Here is a 17,939-nt window from a genome sequence, read left to right as displayed (position 1 = left end):
CTCCAGCTCAGCTGGGTGGTTGGTTGCTGGGTGACAAAGGATATCCCTTAAAAAGTAGCTCATGACACCACTCCGACACCCAAGGGCAAAGGTGGAAGAGAGGTACAACTGGAGTCATACTACTGATGGATCTGATGAGGACCCCGGGCAGGCACAGGGTGAGGACGTGGAGGCAGACTTGATGAACCTTCAGGGAGGCAGGGACACCAGGGAGGCCTCGATTCAAGGCACCTTCAGCTAGGCTGCCAAGACTTGGCTTCCACCTCATGGCAAGGACGCAGCCTCCTTACCACACGTTCCTGAGGAGGCAATCCCATGACCCCAGTGCCGCTTCACCAACCTCTGTGATAATGTTTGTTGCCCCTGCCGCCTATCATCGGGCACTGCTGAGGCCTGCACCTGTGGGAAACATGAAGGACACTGAGGGCATTGAAACAAAACTTGGATTCATGTCTTTTCCAGAGTTTCAAAAAAGGAAAATAACATGATTTTGTTGCTACTGCCACACAAAAACAATACAGAAATAATGAAATGAAAGAATGTCACCCGTGAAAATCCCATCCTGGGCTCATGGTGTCTTAAACTTTCACTCGTGAGTGCTGCCCCCTCCCTTCACTGGCAGTGGCATTGGGAGGCAGATTTCTGACTCTGCTGTTGTGTCAGCCCTGATGGCTTTGGCAGTCGTCCTCTGGCTGGCGGGGCCGGAGCAGGGTGCACCGGGGAGGATGAAATCTGCAACATTGTTGGGCACTCCTCTGTCGTCACGGCCTCATCAGATGCCATGGTCACTGGCAGAGATGGGGGAGGAGCTGCTGCCCTCATCCAGAGCGCCGTGAGAGGGGCCCACAGAGATGAGGGAGGACATGATTGAGGTGTATAAAATTATGAGGGGCATAGATAGGGTAGGCAGGAAGGAACTTTTCCCCTTGGTGGAGGGATCAATAACCAGGGGCCATGGATTTAAGGTAAGGGGCAGGAGGTTTAGAGGGGATGTAAGGAAGAATTTTTTCACCCAAGGGGTGGTGGAAATCTGGAACTCACTGCCTGAAAGGATGGTAGAGGCAGAAACCCTCATTACATTTAAGAAGTATTTCGATGTGCACTTGCGATGCCAAGGCATACAAGGCTATGGGCCTAGTGCTGGAAAATGGGATTAGAATAGTTAGGTACTTGTTTGACCGGCGCAGACTCGATGGGCCGAAGGGCCTTTTTCTGTGCTGTAGACCTCAATGACTCTATTACTCTATGACAGGCAGCTTGTTCACCAGCGTGAGGTACGCCTGAACCTCCCTGCTTACCACTGATAGATGGGCACCTAATCGAGAAACTAGGTGCCTCATCCATCTCTTGCACCGGTAAAGACCTTCATGGAGCTGCCTCTCCCATGAGAGTCATCACTCTCTCAATGGAGGAGCTGTGCGCTCGGTGCTCAGGGTCAACACAGTGCTCAAGCTCTTCATGGGTTCCTCTGTGACAGAGACCATGGCACACAGACCCTCAGGGATCTCCGCCAGATCTTCCCATGCATCCCGCTGGACATCCAGAATCTGCCGCCTGATGGGTGACCCCAGAGTTCATCATCCGCCTCAGACTTAGCATTGTCCTGGTCTCCAGTAGTCCTCCGACAACTGCCATCCTGGGCATTATCTGCCTCTGTCAGCTCCTCATGTGAGTGTACCATGCCTGCCCCACAGTGCACTCCCATCTGAGCCAATGAATCAATGCTCACCAATGTCCTTGTATCTGCGCTGTTGCCTGGTGGCAAGAGGGGTGTGACACTGGTGGATCTGTCTGCAGCTCCTCCTCAAGTGTCAGCCCTGATGGCCAAGGGAGGGTCCTCAGGGTCCCGGCTGCCTCTGGAGGATGGGTCATCTAAGGGAGGAAGACAAAAGGTCAGCCTTACCACCACATAGCTAATGTGCATGCTAGGCAGGCGGGTGAGACTATAGACAGCTGCATCATGGTGGCATTGTGATTGCTGGATCACTGGGGACTCTTGCTCAGAAGTCCTCATTTGAGATGAGACGACCCTACATTGTTTGCACTCTCTGCCAGTCTCACATCTGCCCACTGGACTCCGAGACTGGCAGAGAGTGAGGGGTGCTCTCTGCCACCTGAGGACCTTGCCCCACACTGGCACTCTAGCTCGAGGACCTCCACCTCAAATTTGGTCAGTGTGACCAGGTTGGCCCCACCTCTCCATCCGTTAGTCTGCACTCCACAGTATTAAGGCTTCTCTCCTCCTGTCCGAAACAAGAGCATTCATTAGTCCACCCTCTATCTTCAACACCATAGCAGCCTTGCCAACCACCACCCCCCCTCCCCCACCACCACCAACCCCCCAACAACACCGGAGGACCAGGTTCAGGAACCTGTCCAATTTGCATATCCCACCCTTCTAAGCACCCAAGGCTAGTGGCATCTCCCAGCGTTGGCTGGCACAGGTATATTTTTCCCTTTGTTACTCTGATTCTTACACCGCTGAGTGCCACAAAGGATGGCCGCCCTTCACAACATCCCCGCACAGTACCATGCCAACTCGGTACCAACACTTGCTGAGCACAGAAGGTCATTAAACCGTTTGTGGCACTGGATCCAGGAGCGACAAACTACGTCATGCCTGCTGACCTGGGCTGCCACCTCTGTCCAGACCTTCTTTGTCGGGTGTGGTGGTCTCCTCTTGCCATCCCACAGCATCAGAATGTCCTGCCTGGCACTCACTGCCTCCATTAGAGTGCACAGGCATTCGTCTGAGATCTGGGGGTTAGACTGCCCACCAGCATTGCCCTCCCGCCTTGCGTGCCCAGTAGGCACTGAGGCCATAACTCCTGCTAACTCCAAAGGTCTCCCCAAGACAACTCCCTGAGGTTCCTGAAAACCCCCTGGCAGCCTTCAGGGAGCTGCTTCCGCTGTTTTTAAATGCCCTTCCAGGACCCCATTGGACCCGGCGCCTGCCTCGCTCCCGCCCCTGCCACCAGCACATCGCCAATGCCTGGTTGCGTTTCACACTGGCTGGCCTTTAATTGGCCAGTGAGCGTGAAATGGCGTTTGGTGTCCGATTGCGGCCGGAAGCGGAAATCGGGGCTGCTCCTGGGCCCACGGAATAAGCGGGCCCGACAAATACAAAATTCAGGCCCATATTTTCAATGTCTTTGCATATTCCTATCCAGTACACAGCTGATCTGGCTCTGAGCTTACGCTTCTCCATTCCCATGTGGCCTTCATATATGTTCTGGAGAAGCTCTTCCTGCATTGTCTTGGCTTTCATTATTCTGGATCCGGCTGGTAGAACACCATCTTCCAATGAGATGTCATCTCTGATAGATCAGTCCTGTCGTATCGCTGGGTGTGTTTGCTGTATCTTATCAGGCCACCCCTCGATCACCTGCTGAGAGAGCATCTGCAACTCCTCGTCTTTGCTGGTCTCATCTCTAAGTTGACTCAGCTTTGGTAGTGATACATTGAGTGGGTGACGGATCTTTATAGCTAAATCTTTTATCTTGTGTTTCTCATGTGGCGACAACCGAGATAGAGAACCTGCCAGCAGCATTTCCCTTCCTGGCTTGTATTTCTGAGTGAAATTGTAACCCTAAAGCCTCAAGAGTAACCTCTGTAGTCTTGCTGCACTTTACACAGATTCTTCTTGTAGATCTGTTCCAGTGGACAATGACCACTCTCCACTATGAACTTTCCCCCACAGAGATATGTATGGATTTTCTCACATCCGCACACGACTGCCAACAGCTCTCTTTCTATGTTGACATACCTGGTCTTAGCTGAGGTTAGTGCTTTGAATGCAAACGCTATTGGCTTTCCTTCTTGTCCCAGGGCTGCTCCCAGTCCTTCTGTAGAAGCATCCGCTTGCAGAGTGACAGGTTTCTTTCTATCATCATATGACAGGCTTGTCTCCTGGCATATTACCTTTAAGTTTGTTGAAGCTACTGCCTTTTAGAATACTGCTGAATGTCAATCTGCATCTTTGTTTTACATTTCACAAATGCCTCTACGACATCATCAGCTTCCCAATTCATTATGGGCTGTAGCTGTGCATCCATTGCTGTGCCGGTCAACATTTCATTTCTCATTTTCACATGATTCACTCGGATTTTCTTCTGGTATTAATGTGGGTCAATTTTCCATTAATTAATTTAAAATGCGTTAGGTTTACTCACAGACACTCGCTGCCACCGTGCGATGTATTCTTGTTTTTGGTTCCCTGCTGTTGTTAATAATCACGCTTTAAGCTTAGAAAGGTGAGAGCTCTTTATGTTTAATATTTGCCATGTCGCCTTGTACAAAAGACAGGACCAGTTTGAGCTGGTTCTGTTCCGCATCACATGACTCTCTCGTACAGATGTGAAATGTGGCCCCCTGGAACACTTACACATAACATTTAGTTCCTATCTAATTAGTTCCTAGCTTTTTACAATTAATACAACAATATATAACACTGTTCCCCCACCCAATGTAGTGACTAACTGGAGGCCTGCTGATGTCTGTGGAGCAACAGGAAGAGTCACGGCACTCAGGACAGGAAAGATGGCTGTTCCTCCATGTTTGTCGCCAGAGATGGCCAAGATCTGGGCCCAAATCAATTACATGGCTTAATCAATCGAGGAAAATTAAGCGAGTTAACCCACTTGAGTACAATACACCTAAGACTTTGCTATCTTTTGCTTCCATCCATCAAGGCAACCCTGTCCAAATATACCTCCGCCCACATATCTGGCCATTCTCCTGATTCTCAACTGAGGGAACGCTCCAACATTAAGAGCAACATTTCAGACCCAGCAGGAAAGAAAATTATTCACCTTGTCTTCCATTGCACTTTTTTTGAACTGTTAAAAAATTGTTCGCACTGAGTCCTGCTCTATATTTCCTGTTCCTTTTAATGGATTTTTGTGTCATCAGTTATGTCGCATTAAAAATTGAAAAGCTTCCCCAAATGCAGGCTCTTAAACATGTTGCGCCTGATGTTCATGACTGATGGTAAAATGAGTTGAAACTTTTAACTTCCGTACTTAATGAAAAAACTTTGTGGCAGCTGTGGCTCAGTGGGTAGCACTCTTGTCCCTGTCAGAAGGCTGAGGGTTCAGGTCCCACTCTGAACAGCTTAGCGCAAAAATTCAGGCTGGCGCTCTGCTGCAATATTGAGGAAGTGCTGCACAGTTGGACATGCTGTTGTTCAGGTGAGATGTTAAACTAAGGCCTTGTCTTCCCTCTCATATGGATGTGTAAGATCCCACGACATTATCTTGAAGAAGAGCAGGGGAACTATTCCCCGGCATCCTGGTCAATATTTCTCCCTCACTAAAGCAGATGATCTGCTGGTTTATCACATTGCTATTTTGAGGACTTTGCTATGCGCAAATTGACTTCTGTAATATTTCCAACATCATAGCAGTGACTACATTTCAAGAGTATATAATTGCCTGTCAAGTACTTTGGACATCCTGAGTTGTGAAAGGTGCTATATAAATGCAAGTTCTTTCTTTTACAGTGTTAACCAGGCTAAGATCAATGAGCAACAAGCTTAACAGTGCGATGAAAGTGTAATCATTTTCACAATATTCTTCTGGTTTATTGTGAAGTAGGTTTATGGTAGTCAGTATAGTTGGGTCAGTGTGTGATTTAATTATGTTTGTAGTCGAGTAGACTGCAAGATTGGAATCATCAAAAGAAGCTAGGGGCTGAATTTTGCCCTCGTCAGGTGGGCGGGCGGCGAAACTGACCGCTGCCCATGACTGGGCACCGGCCACGATTTCACGCTGGTGGTGCCAATTAAGATCCGCCTAGAGTGAAACGTGGCTCTGCACTGGTCAGGAAGGGCCAAGCTGGGGGTGGTGGGGGGGGGGGGGGGGGGGGGGGGGGCGGGCAGGGTTGGGGGAGGGGGAGGGGTTGGTGGGGGGCGGTGCAGTCAGCCACCAGGTCCAATGGCGACCCGGCGGCCTGTTTAAAAATGGCCCAGGCAGTGCCTGGAAGGCTGCCACAGAGGGACAACTTCTGCGGTCTCAATGTCAAAGTTATGGAGTCGAGTGCGGCTGGACAGGGCAGGCGGGAGGGCAGGTCGGGTGGGACATTCAGACCCCCCGTCTTTCCAATGGGTGCCTCACCGTCCTGCTGGAGGAGGTGGCTGCCAGGAGGGCCACCCTTGTCCCCGTTGATGCAAGGAGGAGTCCATTGGACCTCACCAAGGGGGCGCGGGAGGAGGTGGCAGTGCGGGTGAGCAGCCGTGGTGTGGCGCAGCGCACGTGGGTGCAGTGACGGAAGCACTTCAATGACCTGCTGTGTGCAGGAGGGGTGAGCACCATGTTGGCATGGGTCAGTGTGAAGAAGTGTTAAGGGCTTGCCATCCCCCCATGGACCTCAGCGGTGCTGGACTGTGAGTCATGCCTGTGCCAGCCAGGGGGCTGATCCCTGGCTGCTTGGATTGAGTGCCTTTCGGCTCGAGGGCCATGGCTCAGATGCGCCCTGCGAGGTGTTCCTCACCTGGGGTTGGCCAGGCTGCAATGGCGCTGCAGGTACAGAGTGAACTGATCAATGCTCCTCTGTTCTTTCAGGAGAAGACGAGCCATAACCAAGCCGAAAGGGCACAGACAGGCGGAGGACCTCCCAACCTGCTGCTGCTGCTCTCCCAGTTCGAGCAGGACGCCCTTGAGATGGAGAGCCGGCATGCTCCCTGTGCAACCGGGCGTGGAGGGGTGGGGTTGTCAGGCGTAGGTAAGAGTGCAGTGCACAGAGTGAGACCCTCAGATTGTACTACCATTCTAGTGCAGTCCCCTCGTCGATGGGAGCCTCAAACTTGGAGTCCCCATTGATCGCTGGAAGACGATGGCACCATGATGCAGACCCCCATGGTCTCACCAGGATGCCTGGCATGTGCAGTGACAGTGTGATGACTTTAACTAATGATGTGTCCTCGTTCTCCCTTTTAGGTTCACCTGCAGGCGCTCGATCTCCAGGCCCCGAAGGGCCACCCCGGACACCAGAGGACCACTAGGCATCACTGTCGCCTGTGTCATACCCGCTCTCTGAAGCAGGCACCAGCGCAGATACCAGCACCTCGGTGGGCAATCGCTCGGCGGTGAGTATCTCGGTGCACATTGGTGAGGGCACTTCACACTCGCTTGAGGTGCAGGAGGAGGCAGAGAGTGCCCAGGGCACCGGCAGTCGGAGGATTTCTGGGTACCAGAACGATGCTGAGTCTAAGGCTGATGATGAGCCTCTGGAGTCATCCAGAGGCGGCAGATGCTGGATGCCCAGTGAGATGTGCGGGAGGATCTGGTGGAGATCCACGATGGTCTGTGTGCCATGGTCTCCATGATGGAGGAGTCCGTGCGGAGTGTGAACACTGCGTTGACTCTCATGGTCAAGCACACAGCCTCCTCCCTTGAGAGAGTGGCGACTCTCATGGAGAGGCAGCTCCTGGGATAGAATGAGGGGTTCCTGGGGTTGCGCTCGGACCTGCAAGCCCTCACACAAGCACTGACCTCAGGTGGTTAGTGTCAGTGTGGGAGATGGATGAGGCACCCAGTATCCCAGCTAGGTGCCCGTCTATCAATGGTGCGCAGGGAGGTCCACAATGATCTCACGTTGGCGCACGAGCTGCCTGTCGTCTCTGCGGGTGCCTCTCAGGGGTCTCTGGATGACAGAAGCCGCTCCTCCACCCCTCTCCCAGTGACTGTGGCATCTGATGAGGCTGTGGTGACTGGGGAGATGCCAACCGTGGCACTGGCCACTCCCTCCCAGGTGGGGCCAGCACAGGCTCCACTGGCCAGAGGACGACTGCCAAGGTCATCAAGGCCAACAAGACAGCAGAGTCAGCAGCTGGCTCCAATGTTGGTGCCAGCGAGGGGGGAGCAGCTAGACATAGCACTCGGAAACATAAGTTAAAGGCACCATGAGCATAAGAGGGACAGGTCACAGGTGATTTTAGGTTCATTTATGTTTAGTTAATGTATACTGGACTTAAGACCAGAGAGGTTGATATAAATTGCACTTGTCAAAATGATATAAATCTGGTTTTGTCATCATGGCCTGAGTATGCTTCACCTTTTTATTTTTTTGGTGCAGGGTACGCCAGTATGTAATGCTGGACCTGCGTGCCTCTGAACTTTATTGCACAGGCACTGAGCGTTCTTTGTGTTCAAATGAAAGGGTCCCTTCAGACCTCTGGGATGGAGGAGGCAGCCTTGGCATGCGTTTGAAGCTGATCTTTGGCAGCCTCACTGTAGGGGTATTGGATCAAGGTGTCCCCGGTGTCCCTGCCTCCCTGGAGGTTACCGAGGTCTGGCTCCTAGCCCTCAGTGTTCTCCTCACCGTGCTCATCTTCAGACTCACCACTGGACTCATCATCTGTGTCCTATGCAGCTGTGTCAAGATCCCCGTCTTCCAGTGGGTCCCCCCTTGCCAGTGCCAGATTGTGGAGAGCACAGCATACAAGCACTATCAGTGACACATGCTCTGGGGGGTATTATAGTGCTCCCCCTGAACGGTCCAGGCATCAGAAGTGCATCTTGAGAAGACCTATGCTGACTTAGCATGTGAAGGGAACTTGTATTTTTAGATAAGTGAAGGGATATTTGGATTACAAAGGGACCTTCGTCTACAGCTAGTCAGATAAGCAAGGCTAAGGAATGTGTTTATTTTTTTTCCCAAAGGTTATTGACAATATATTGGCATCATTTTATATTACGAGGAAGATACAGTTTCAAAGACATATGGAACAATAGAATTTACACATTAAAAAGAGAGAAACATATGTAAAGGAGAATGAAAGTCTATGTGTCAGAAGGCCATGTAACATCTAACACGAGTGTGTGAAATAGCCTTAATAAAACCTCCAGCATTTGTGCATAAGTCTGCTACATAATGAAACTGAAGTTAGGGAAAAGCCACTTGGAATTCCACTGTCAAGTGGACATTGTGTTAACTTGCTGGTTCTGCTTTAAATCTAAAATCTATTCTGGACTGTCGCCTTAAAGGGAGTACAACTGGGGGTCAGATTAATTAGGAATTTGAGGAGTTATTATAGTAGTAAGCAATTGTACTCTTATGCATGTGTTTGAAATCTTTTATATTTTGTTAATAAATATTTAACTTTAATTTTTAAAATCTCTAAAGGCCATGGTGCTCTTATTACTTCTGAATTCAGTGCACACATCTCGTAATAAATACAAATTGCAAAACCGTTGTGATAGTGCGACCAAGTTTCCCTTATGGATTTGGTCTGCCTGGTACACACCCTCTGCCACGTCATAACAACAGTTTATTTTCCTTTGTCTTCAAGCCACGAAATCAACTTTCACCCTGATAGGTGAATGACTGAGCATAGCCATACAACTCATGCATTTAAATAGAAAACCCACAGGCCTTTCTTACAGCATGCAACTAAGCCTTGAAGTTTGTGCTTCTTCTCCCCCGACTTATTCCTATCTTACATAACTTTAAGTCTGTGTCCACTAATTACAGATCCTCTTACCAGTGGAAACTTTCTTCCTATTTATTTTAATGTAGTGTGGGGGTGGTGGGGGGTGGGCGGGGGCGTAGGAAGGTCAGTAACCAGAAGAGACAAATGTAAAGTAATTGGCAAACGAGCCAGTGGGAAATGAGAAATGTTGTGGTCTGTAATGCATTGCCTGAAAGGGTGTTGGAAGCAGATCCAAAAATAACTTTCACAAAGGACATTGCTGAAAAGAGAGAAATGTTGCTGAAGTTTTTCATCTTTCATTTATCAGAACAAATGGATGAATGCCAAATTTCAAATGATCCCGATCTATACTGCAGGAAGAAAGGGTGCCGATTGGCACCAGTCAAACCCCTCTTCTCCCGTTGTATAAATTGTCGTGGTTTTTTAAATTTGGCATTCTTGCATTTGTCCTGATGAGTGCAAGATGAAAAGCTTCAGCAACGTGTCTCCCTCTCAGTAATATTCAGGTTCCGGACTGCCGATCGACTGTTTTCAAAAAGCAGTTAGATAAATGCTTAAAGGGGAGAAATTTAACAGGGCTTGGGGTTAAAAGCCCAGGGGTTAATGGGACCAATCGGATAGCTCTAACACACATCCAGCACAGGCACGATGGGCACGTGTGTGTGTTGCATGTTAGCTGCTGATCGACCTTAGCAACAGATTGTGCCAGTGGGCGGCACTCTCGTCTCTGTCAGAACATGATGGGTTCAAGTCCCACTCTGGAGAATTGGGCACAAAAGCCTAGGTGGGCACTCCACCGCCAAGGAACTATGGGTTTTGTTTTAGCAAAGTTTCAGCTGGCATCTTTAATGCCAGCGGCATCTGGTCCGAACCCAGTCAAGTTGTCCATCCATCTCTGTGCATTGCTGGATTTTCGAAAGGGTCAGATTATTCTTGACGTGAAGTTAAAAACTGGTTCAATGCCCAGCCTCACAGATCCCTGATGATGTTATGACACAGGAGAAATGCCTGTTTACCCACTGGTACAAGCTCCAAGGCAGACTTAAGGGCACCATGTTAATGCAAGTTGTTGTTGTTTTAGCAGGCTGCTCCTAAAATGCTGGTGAGGGACACGGAGTTAGACATTGATTAACCCAAACTGCTGGCGGTGATCTGGCGGGGTTTGGGAAAACCGGACTGTATTGGGATTCGCCGGGTTCCTTACATGACCGTGCCAGGTTGGGTGCAATTTAAATAGTGCAATACCTATCCCTAGGCTCTGCAATGCCGTCCAATGAATGCACAGTCCAGGTTGGATCGTCATGCAGCAGTCAGAAGTGCATCACAGATACACCAAAATGATAACCCGTTCTCTGAGCGTACAAGGAGATATTACACAAGCTAGGGCTGTACTCTCTGGAATTTAGAAGGTTAAGGGATAATTTGATCAAAGTTTTCAGGATATTAAGGGGAACAGATGGGGCAGATAGGGAGAAGCCAATCCCACTAGTTGAGGAGGAGGCTCGGACGAAAGGGGACAGTCAAAACATTAGACCATTCGGTAGAGAAGTTAGGGAAAACCTCTTCGCACAAAGGGTGGTAGAAGTTTGGAACTCTCGCCCACAAATGGCAAACGATGCTGGATGAGTTGGCAATTTTAAGTATGGGATTGATAGATTTTTGTTAAAAGGTGGTTGTATGGAATTAGCTCACAGCTTAGCCATTGAATGTCGGAACAGTTTTGAGTGGCTAACTAGGCCCACTCCTGTTCCTATGTTCCCCGAAGTGGGAGCTCTGGCTGCATCTTCCTCTCCATAATAATAGCAGGAATTTGAATTAAGACTCTGCCTTTAACCTTGTTAAGCATCCCGAGGCACTTCAAAAGAACGTAAATAAAAGAGGGATTAACTTTGGCTCACGCCGATTATCGCAACTCAGCCGCTGCCTTGCCTGAGATTAGCTCACATTGCGGGTCGGTAATCAAATTTGAAAGCTTCCTGAGCTGTAAGGCTCACAGTGAGCAGTGCATTTACCCATTGAGCCTTGAGGAGGGAGCTCTGAGCAACATTTTGGGTTAAAGAAGCCCGGATGGTACCATCCAGAAACTGAAGTTCTTGATATTGCAGGATAAGAGTGTGAAATTATGAGGACCGGCTGCATAAACTCCCCTTGTATTCCCTTGAGTATGGAAGATTGAGGGGGCGATCTGATTGAGGGTTTAATAGGGTAAATACGGAGCAAGTTAGAGCTCAGCCAGGTAGGAGGGAAATCAGAAAGCGCTTTTTCAATCAAAGAATATGAGAAATTTTGGAGCTTTCTCCCCTAAAGACTGCTTGGGGGCAATGGAGCTTTCAGGATTGAGGTCGACTGATAGATTTTTGTCGGATAAGAGAATTGAGGAACGTAAAACTAAGGCAGGCAAATAGATCTGTGGTGCAGATCAACTACTGAATGCTGGGACAGGTTCGATGGGCTGAATGGTCTCCCCCTGTTCCTAATGTCCTTGGGATACCAGCTGAATTAACGACAACACTGGTTCAGACATGATATCCAGCTCTACCTGTCCCACCCTTAAACCAACTTATATTTCACCTCTTTTCTATTTTTACTCGGTTTTGATGAAGGGTCATTCGGACTCGAAACGTTAACTGTGTTCCTCTCCGCAGATGCTGCCAGACCTGCTGAGTTTTTCCAGGTATTTTTGTTTTTGTTCTAGATTTCCGCCATCCGCAGTATTTTTGCTTTTATGATATTAATTCAGCTGAGCTGCATGGCGGCTCCTCCAAGCTCTCACTTTGTGGCCGATCATCGCTTTTTTTTCCCCTCGGATTAAATCCGCAGGACGAGCGAGAGAAGAAAAAAAAAGAAGAGGGATTGTATTTGCTGTTTGAAAACTGGCACGAGGGCTGAGGCTTCTTTGCGGCATGTGCCTTTAAATGTGTGACTGGGAACTGATGCCAGGTCCTGATAATGGGAGAGCATCGAATAAATTTCGTGACACGGCAACCCCGTTCACAGTTGAAGGCTTTATCGCGGCCTCCAGCCACCCATGCGCCTGCATCAGAGCAGAAACTACAGCGGCGCATTCCGCTGTGAGGAGTGACAGCAGCAGGGGGTCCTCCCCGCCCCCTCACACACAACCCCCCCTGCCCCCACCGAGCGCTTACCCTCGCACGACCCCAAAGCCAGGCCTCGGAAAGCAGCAGGGATCCCATTAGCAGCCCTCCGACAGCAGTCTGGCATCCAGCGGCTTAATCCATGCTGTCAGCTGGAGAGAGTGTCATTATCTAACCCGACCAAACTTCCACAGCGCAACCTCTAATCCGTTTCAAACCAAGCCTCATTCAGTCACTCTGATTTAAAATGACATGTTGCCTAATGGAGAAGTGAAAGCGCTCTGTGCTTCTCTGTGCCTCTTTCGACAAAACTCGTTAATGTGAATCTTGCATGTTCCTGCTTCCAAATAATAACTTGAAGAAATACCTCGGTCTAACCCACCGAGTTGGCAAACGTTTTCTGTGTTCTTTAAGGTGGGAGTGGAGAGGTGGGCACGGTGGTGGTGGGGGGGGGTGGCAAGAGGTAATTCATTTGTATTTAGAATGGCGCCTGCAACATAGAAGGCCTTTCAGCCCCTCTAGACTATCCCCCCCCGTTCAGGATCTGTATCTTCACTCCATCCACTTGCCCTGGATCTATATCATTTTATACCTTGACTAGCAAGCTCAGTGCCAGATAATTAACGTACCATTCTGGGTGATCAGAAAAATATCGACAACAAGCCACTTAAGGAGATTTTAGCACAGGTGATCAAAAACTTTAGGCAAAGCGGCAGGTTTTTAAGGATCTTAAAAAAGAGGTGGAGAGGTGGTGAGGTTTATAGAGGGAATTACTGAGCCCAGGCAGCAGACAGAATGGCCACCAATGGTGGAGTGATGAAAATCAGGACTGTGCAAGAACATAGCAGCATAGGAAATAGGAGCAGGAGTAGGCCATTCGGCCCATCAAGCCTGCTCCACCATTCGAACAGGTCATGGCTGATCAGCTGCCTCTTACGCCATTTTTCCCAATAGGAAAGAGGGCAGATTTGGAGAAGCGAAAGAGATCTTGGAGGGTTGTGGGGCTGAAGGAGGTTACAGGGATAGGGAAGGTCAAGGTTATAGAGTATTTGAAAACAAGGATGCAAAGTTAAGGAGCAACCTCTAGCACCCGGTATGAAGAAGCGGAAGGAGGCAGCTTAATGCACTCCCTGTTGTGGCTGATTCACGTGTGCTATCTGGATATGGCAGGAGGAGAGGTTGCCACTGAGAATACAGCCCAAAATCCAGAACCCAGGGCCAGATTTCAGAGGCCAGAGTTTGAGCCTGGAGTCTGCAAAGCCAAGCCCTACAACAGCAAATGAACAAAGGAAGAGCTACTTCAGAACTCAAGGTTTCTCAGGGTCAACAACTGCCTGAGAACTAGGAGCACAGTCACCTCTCTATTTTGGGGAACAGGCTGTGAGGGCCAATGAGTGGTAAATTAGGAGGAAAAAGTAGATTTAAAGAAGAATAAGTTAATAGCTACAGCTAAACAGCGATCACTTACCTCATGTCCATTCAAGGTAGGCCAGAATTTCTCTTTAACATTCCCTTCCTCCACCACTGACACACAGTGGCAGCAGAGTGTACCATCTACAAGAAGCAGCAACTCGACAACAGCACCTTCTGAACCCATGGCTTCCACCACCTAAAGAGATAAGGCCCAACCATCTTCAGTTGCTTCATCAATGACCTTACCTCCATCAGTGTAGTATAAAGGGTTAATGTTAAATATGTAAATATATAGCTTACATCATCAGTAACGTAAGATCACATGATAACAGAGCATGGAGAGAGATAGTTCTACGTAGAGCCTTGTGCTAAATCAGTATTGTACGTGGTTAGTATAATGTTCAATAAAAGGTAGAGTTTACCTACAGCCTTGCCTCCAACAGTATCTGTAAGTCAAGATCATGAAGAATCCCATCTAAGACTCACAACAATGATAACAGGCGGTGACGGTAAAAAACATGAAAGCAACAATAAGTGAAGAGCCCAGCAACTGGAAGATGCAGCAAGAGAAATGGTTGCATGACAAGGACAGCGCGGGGAAATCTTCAACAGAACTCCAGAAAAAGCAACAGTAAAAGGAAGCAATGGAAAAAAATCCTGTCTTTACTAGAGTGTTTCGACCATAGGGAAGGCCTGGATCAAGCCGAGAAGTGGCAGAACTGGCGTTGCAAGTTTACCAGGTACAGAACAGCATTGGGACTAGCAAAAAAGACTAGTGAGGAATTGGTCAGTACCTTAGTCTATGCCTTAGGCAGTAGTGCAGATGATATAATGGTCAGACAGAGATAAACAAAGACACAGCGACGTATGAAGAGGTAATATACTTATTTTAGTCTTTGAAGGAACACCATTAAAGGGAGAGAAAAATTCAACAGGAGTATCCAAAGATCAGGAGAGAGTGTAGATTCTTTCATTAATGATTTGTATCGATTAGCCGAGAATTGTGGATATGGAGTCCTGTAAGATGAACTGACTCGGGATCGCATTGTTGTAGGGTCTTAGAGGAGGCTATCATATTTTTTGCAGCCAAGGAATATTTGACCCCATCGAAGGCTGTGCAGTCAATGAGGCAGTCAGAAGTGAGAAAGCAAAACCAGATTATTATTCGTGGCCAAAAAGAAATCTCATGGAGAAAAATGGCAGATACAGTGTAGTTTATACAACATAGAAGTAGCAGTGCAACTAATCCCAATCAGGAAAATAGTGAAAAGGACGTGGTAGCCACCATTATTCAGCAATCTGGTTGTGGTGGGAAAAGACTGCATTGATGCAACCCGTTCATAGTTGAAGGCTTTATCATGGCCTCCAGCCACCCTGTTGGCCTGCATCAGTGCAGACACTACAGCAGCGGATTCCACTGTGAGGGGTGACAGCAGGCAGGGGTCCTCCTCCCCCCCAACCCCCACCGAGTGCTTACCCACACACGACCCCGAAGCCAGGCCTTGGAAAGCAGTGAAAACGCACCAAAAATGCAGAGTGCCATTCCTGCAAGAAAAGAAGCCATTTTAAGTCAGTATGTTGCTGCACAAAACTCCGAACACAAAAATTAAAAGAGAAAGAACTAAGGTCAGGTAAGGAAGTGCCATTCTTGGGAGGAATTACATGATCAAATAGGAACAAATAGAGCACAGACCTTATGGTCAACAGACATAAAACAATCTTCAAATTAGACACTGGAGTAGGAGTTTCAATTCTTTCAGACTCAGAATTGTGTTTAAAACAAGACTTCCTCCAGCCATCGACCATAAGACTCCATGGGTCCAGGAGGAATTCGGCTGAAGGTCAAGGGACAGTTGTCTGCTAAACTCCAGTACAAAGGGACAGAAATCACAGAAACTTCGCATGTGATCCACAGCCAAGAATGCTCACTGTTAAGTCAAAAAAGCTTGCACAGATCTACAACTCATCCACAAAATTGATGAATTGGAAAACCTTGAGGAAACCAGACAGATTTCCCAGGAACAGCGGATGAAGGAACCGAACAAAGATGGCCAAGGCAAACAACAAACAATGGCAAATTCTTTGTCACGCATCCCTGTTGGCAAGTCCGAACAGGAGGACATAAATCTGGTTGAGGATGTAGAGCCATATACCTCATTGACTACAAAATTTCTACCAGCAACAACTTAGAGGTTGAATGAAAGACAAAGTACATGCTAAAATTAGGGAATACTGTGAAGATGTATAGCTAGACTATGTTCCAAACAATCTCACCCTGAAACATTACTTCAGAGAACACAGGCATTTCAGTGTCATGGAAGACTTGCTATTTTGTGATGAGAGGTTGGTCATACCTAGAATCCTCGGAATTGGGATCCTTCAGAGAATGCACCAGGGATAGCTAGGCATTAAAAAGTGTTGTGCTGGAGCTTATAACTCAGTCTTCTGGCCAGGAAGCTCAAAATCACTAGAGGAAATGATTTGGAGCTGCATCACCTATGCATCACATGCCAAGAGCAAAAAGAACTGTTGCTGGTGTCCTCATTTCCATCCAGACTGTCACAGAGTGGACCATTTTGAGCTCAAAGGGAAGACATTCCTCACAGTTGTTGATTATTACTCCAGATGGATTGAGGTTAAATGTCTCCATGGAACAAACCTCAGATGCACGCATTAATTCACTAAAATAAATTTTTGCCGCTTATGGCATTCCAGATCTTGTCATTTCAGACAACGGTCCACAGTTTGTGAATGAAAGATTCAAGAATTTTTTTTTTGTTATTCATTCATGGGATGTGGGCATCTCTGGCTAGGCCAGCGTTTATTACCCACCCCTAGTTGCCCTTGTTCAGAGGGCATTTAAGAGTCAACCACATTGCTGTGGGTCTGGAGTCACATGTAGGCCAGACCAGGTGAGGATGGCAGATTTCCTTCCCTAAAGGACATTAGTGAACCAGATGGGTTTTTACAACAATTGTTTCATAGTCAGCCTTTTAATTCCAGATCTTTATTGAATTCAAATTTCACCGTCTGCCATGATGGGATTCAACCCCATGTCCCCAGAACATTACCCTATCTCTCTGGAATATCACTCCAGTAACAATATCACTATACCATCCTCCCTTATAGAGGGCTGTGAATTAGTCCACACAACTAGTTCATCCAGGTACCCACAAGCTAATGGAGAGGCTGGAAGAGGAGTAAGGACGGTAAAAGCTTTGTTGTAAAAGAATGGTGAGAACAGCTTAGCACTGTTGAATTAGTGTCCATACCACTTCAGAATGGTATGGATCATCAAGACTTCTGATGGGAAGAAGACGCCTCTCCTGCCTTGTCTAAAAGGAACTGATATAGAGGGAGTAAGGGAGAAGGAGAATGAGCATCGTTAAAATCAGACCAGAAACTACAATCAGTGCCATAGACTGCATGATTTACCAGAATTTACCAGATTAGAGTGCAAAAATCAAGAGGGCCAAGTATTGGAAAAGAGACAAAGTCCAAGATCTTTTCCTGTGGAGACTGACGGTGAAAAAGTGGAAAGAAACAGATGCGCATTTATATCTAAGAGAAGAAGACCATCAATGGAATGGACTAACTACATATGGTCAGGAAGACAACTTGAACAGAGAACCAATAGTCTCTAATGCTTCACATGCTACACTGCAGAGGTTGAGAGAGAACATGGAGAACTTGAATTCTATGCAACCTCCAAGAGAGCCTAAAACAAGGTTGGGGAGATTGGTGAAACCATCACAATGCTTATCTCTGTGAACCAGAGTTGAAGACAAGAGACTTTGGGGGAAGATGTAGGATAATGGAAATAATGTATTTATTGGAGTCAGGGACTTGGGGCGAGATGTAGTATAAAGGGTCAATGTTAAATATGTAAATGTATAGCCTACATTGTCAGTGATGTAAGATCATATGACAACAGAGGATGGAGAGATAGTTCCATGTAGAGCCTTGTGCTAAGTCTGTATTGTACATAATATTAAATAAGC

The sequence above is a fragment of the Cetorhinus maximus genome, chromosome 13 (genome assembly GCF_964194155.1).
Source record: "Cetorhinus maximus chromosome 13, sCetMax3.hap1.1, whole genome shotgun sequence".
Lineage (NCBI taxonomy): Eukaryota > Metazoa > Chordata > Chondrichthyes > Lamniformes > Cetorhinidae > Cetorhinus > Cetorhinus maximus.
This window is presented reverse-complemented; position numbering follows the sequence as displayed.